A 3,881-nucleotide genomic window follows, 5' to 3' on the forward strand; every position below is an offset into this window, starting at 1 on the left:
ACATCCTCAATGCAGTCGGTCGCCCCCGTTTCGGTTGGGCTCTGGCACGACGGTCGCCACCGTCTCGCCCTTGAGTGGCCGCTGTTGGCGCTCGCTGTGAGGTGTTCAGCGTGCTGTCCGTGTTGCCGACGCGGTCAAAACGAGTCGACGGCTCACGTTCCCTTGTGCGCCGAAGGCTCTCTTGATATGTGATCCGACCCTCAGACAGACGAAGCCAAGGGAAGACCCAAGGCCGCAATGTGCGTTCAAAGAATCAGTGCTCAGTGTGTCCTGCAATTCACACCAAGTCTCGCAGCTGGCTGCGTTCTTCATCGACCCGAGAACCGAGTGATCCACCGCTTAGAGTCGTGAAAAAGTGTTTGTTCAATTCCGTACAGTCAAAACCAAACGTTTCTGGCACTCGGCCAAACAGTGGCCAAGAAGGGCGCTTTTCAGCGCACGCTTGGACTCCAAAACTCTGCCGCGCCTTTTTCGGCTGCCGCAAATCGAGCAAACGGTGTGTTTCGGACGGCGTTTCGCTTCCGCTACTTGCGAGTGCTTTCGTGGTCCACCCCTCTATAAATACTCGGGAGGCGTCGAAGCCGGTTCTCCAAGCCGGACCCGTAGGTATCGTTGTGTGCTCGCTCTCATTGGCCCGCCTAACCAGAAAATGCCTGCGGTACACCCATTTGGATAAGAGTGCACGCAGATGCGGGCCTCGACGGCTACACATTTCCTCGGGCGGCCGCCTCCCGGCCTCCGTGGAGCGCGGGATGCACGGTCCCATCGACAAGCCTCTCCCGTTTTTACCGTGGCGTCGCGGTTCACCACGGCGGGCGGGTCGGTCTCCTCCGCATAAAAAGGGGGACCCCCGCTTTTTGTTCCACGAAATCGCACAAGCTTTTTTCGCATCCACGGTTTGCCACCGCACACCAAAATGCCGATCCGGCTGCCTACTTTAGCCAACAGGTGGAGCCAGGCGCGCCGTACTTGCGCGGCACTTCCCACGTCCACCGAAGTCGGTGCCAAGGACCACTTTCGGCGCCGGAGCCGCGTACGAGCCTACTCGAGGCGGAAGAACGAAGCCAGCAAGGGCCTGGCCGCAAGTGCGTTCAATTGTCGGGACGTCCAAGTCCCTCGTTCTTCCGTGCTTCCTCTTTCGGCAAGTCGTTGCGGCACCTTCCCAAAGCGCGCAGACCCGCTAATCGCGACGAGCGCGACGTGGCCGTGCCGCCTTTCCCTCGGCAGCAAGCAAAACGCCTGGCAACGTCGACGCTCCCCTAACCGCGATCTCGCACCGTGTTTCGTGTGGCGAATTCAAAAGCCGGCCGGCGCTGCTGCAACCATTACGGTCGGTACGCATACGCCGCGGAGGGCGGGACGGTCATCGGAGCGTGCGGTTCCTCCATCGAGTACTGCGCACCTCGGCCGTCGCATCGCCGTGCCATGACCGGCCGCGCGTCAACGCGAACCGGTGCCAGCGAGATCCCTCGCCTGCAAGAACCGACCGGCAGCCTCCGTCACCCGAGGACGCGGAGGCGCTTGCCGCGGACGGCGGGACGGTATGCACTGGTGCACAGCGGACCCGTCACATCGCCAGTTCCTTGACCGACCGCCGACGCTTGTGCCGTTCCTCTCGTACTTGGCAGTCGCCGCGCGATTGTCGGGTCTCGTTCTTGCACGCTCGAACGGTCGGGAGGGCACTCGGCTGGCGTTTCGGGAACGCGCAGCCTCGCCTTCTACCGACGTAACCACGACTCGCCGTTCGCGCTCCGCCGCTCCTGTTTACAGTACTAGGCGGTCCCGCAGCGGTCGGGTCGCGCATTTCGAGCGCTTCGAGCCACGGTGCAGTGGCGGGTCGAAAGCCGACCTATGAGTGCGTTGCGCCGTTTGTACCCGCGTCCGCCACCTGGCCGACCGTCCAAGGTCGCGGTGTTGGCGTCCGCTGGGCGCAACAATTTGTCACGGGGTGCCGCTCCACATTCAGGCAGCCCCGTGGGGAAAAGCCGACCCCGCGTCCAAACGGGGTCAGCGGCAGAAAGTGTCGGGCGCAGACGCAGCTGAGGCGCTCACCCTTCACAATCCGTTAATGATCCTTCCGCAGGTTCACCTACGGAAACCTTGTTACGACTTTTACTTCCTCTAAATGATCAAGTTTGGTCATCTTTCCAACAGACCGGCGCAACCGAAAGGCCGCGCCGGACATCGGTCCGAAGACCTCACTAAATCATTCAATCGGTAGTAGCGACGGGCGGTGTGTACAAAGGGCAGGGACGTAATCAACGCGAGCTTATGACTCGCGCTTACTGGGAATTCCTCGTTCAAGGGGAACAATTGCAAGCCCCTATCCCAATCACGAAAGAAGTTCCACGGGTTACCCAGTCTTTTCAGACAGGGATAAAGACACGCTGCTTCCTTCAGTGTAGCGCGCGTGCGGCCCCGGACATCTAAGGGCATCACAGACCTGTTATTGCTCTGTTTCGTGCGGCTAGGAGCCGCTTGTCCCTCTAAGAAGGTTGTAAGGTGCTGGGAACCCCGCACCTATTTAATAGGCTAGAGTCTCGTTCGTTATCGGAATTAACCAGACAAATCGCTCCACCAACTAAGAACGGCCATGCACCACCATCCACCGAATCAAGAAAGAGCTCTCAATCTGTCAATCCTCCCAGTGTCCGGGCCGGGTAAGTTTTCCCGTGTTGAGTCAAATTAAGCCGCAGGCTCCACTCCTGGTGGTGCCCTTCCGTCAATTCCTTTAAGTTTCAGCTTTGCAACCATACTTCCCCCGGAACCCAAATACTTTGGTTTCCCGGAAGCTGCCCGCCGAGTCATTTGAGTAACTCAGGCGGATCGCTGGTTGGCATCGTTTATGGTCAGAACTAGGGCGGTATCTGATCGCCTTCGAACCTCTGACTTTCGTTCTTGATCAATGAAAACATTCTTGGCAAATGCTTTCGCAGTAGTTCGTCTTGCGACGGTCCAAGAATTTCACCTCTAGCGCCGCAATACGAATGCCCCCGTCCGTCCCTCTTAATCATTACCTCGTATTCCAAAAACCAACAGAACAGAAACGAGGTCTTGTTCTATTATTCCATGCAAGTTTATTCAGGCGACTCGCCTGCGTTGAGCACTCTAATTTTTTCAAAGTAAAAGCACCGGCCATCTCGAGGCACACAATGAAGTGCACCAAGAAAGAACCGGCATGATGTTCAGTCCGAGCCGTCGCATCGGGTAGATGCACTACTCGTCTGGAACTGAGATCCAACTACGAGCTTTTTAACCGCAGCAGCTTTAGTATACGCTATTGGAGCTGGAATTACCGCGGCTGCTGGCACCAGACTTGCCCTCCAATTGATCCTCGTTAAAGGATTTAGAGTGTACTCATTTCAATTACGGGGCCTCAAAAGAGTCCCGTATTGTTATTTTTCGTCACTACCTCCCCGTGCCGGGAGTGGGTAATTTGCGCGCCTGCTGCCTTCCTTGGATGTGGTAGCCGTTTCTCAGGCTCCCTCTCCGGAATCGAACCCTGATTCTCCGTTACCCGTAACAACCATGGTAAGCAAGTAACCTACCATCGAAAGTTGATAAGGCAGACACTTGAAAGAAACGTCGCCGGCTCGTGGCCATGCGATCAGCACAAAGTTATCCAGAGTCACCACACAATACGGGCCGAAACCCGATCGATCTTGGTCTAATAAAAGCACCCGTTACCCAAAGGGCTCCAGGCTCACTGCATGTATTAGCTCTAGAATTGCCACAGTTATCCAAGTAGGAAGAAACGATCTAAGGAACCATAACTGATTTAATGAGCCATTCGCGGTTTCGCCTTATTTCGGCATGTACTTAGACATGCATGGCTTAATCTTTGAGACAAGCATATGATTACTGGCAGGATCAACCAGGTA

At 56.6% G+C, this 3,881-nt stretch overlaps 2 non-coding genes across 2 annotated transcripts; both read right to left on the reverse strand.

Moving 5' to 3' along the window:
* Positions 1 to 194: 194 nt before the first annotated feature.
* On the reverse strand, positions 195 to 347 carry LOC142794678 (5.8S ribosomal RNA). The gene has a single exon (XR_012892540.1). It is a non-coding gene; the product is annotated as a 5.8S ribosomal RNA (ribosomal RNA).
* Positions 348 to 2,066: 1,719 nt separating this feature from the next.
* On the reverse strand, positions 2,067 to 3,881 carry LOC142794685 (small subunit ribosomal RNA). Its single transcript, XR_012892545.1, has one exon. It is a non-coding gene; the product is annotated as a small subunit ribosomal RNA (ribosomal RNA).

Source organism: Rhipicephalus microplus, unplaced genomic scaffold, assembly GCF_043290135.1.
Source record: "Rhipicephalus microplus isolate Deutch F79 unplaced genomic scaffold, USDA_Rmic scaffold_476, whole genome shotgun sequence".
Classification (NCBI taxonomy): domain Eukaryota; kingdom Metazoa; phylum Arthropoda; class Arachnida; order Ixodida; family Ixodidae; genus Rhipicephalus; species Rhipicephalus microplus.